The sequence below is a fragment of the Merops nubicus genome, unplaced genomic scaffold, assembly GCF_000691845.1.
Source record: "Merops nubicus isolate BGI_N331 unplaced genomic scaffold, ASM69184v1 scaffold92, whole genome shotgun sequence".
Lineage (NCBI taxonomy): Eukaryota > Metazoa > Chordata > Aves > Coraciiformes > Meropidae > Merops > Merops nubicus.
In genome coordinates, this window is record NW_008594011.1 from 49,762 (window position 1) to 50,106 (window position 345).

Below are 345 nucleotides of genomic sequence, written 5' to 3' on the forward strand. Positions count from 1 at the left end.
TGTTTGCATCGTGGCTTTTTTTTTTTATAGCATTTGGCTGCTATATTCTTTATAGTTTAGTGGCTGTAAATGCTGAACTGATGGTCTTCAAGGGACTAGGCAGGAACCTTCCTATTTTCTGCTCTTAACTCTGCAGAAATACTAAAACCCCCTACTTTACTCCTTCAAAAAGGCAGAGAGACTGAGAATACTTTAAAATGTGTTCAGCATGTGATAATGTGGTACACTAAAGAACAAAAGGGCAAAAGAAAAATGAGGCTTTAATAGGCACAATATCTAGGTCATTTATCCTTGGTTAATGGGTAGAAAAACACAATGCTGTAGTGACAGCAAGGGATACAAAGG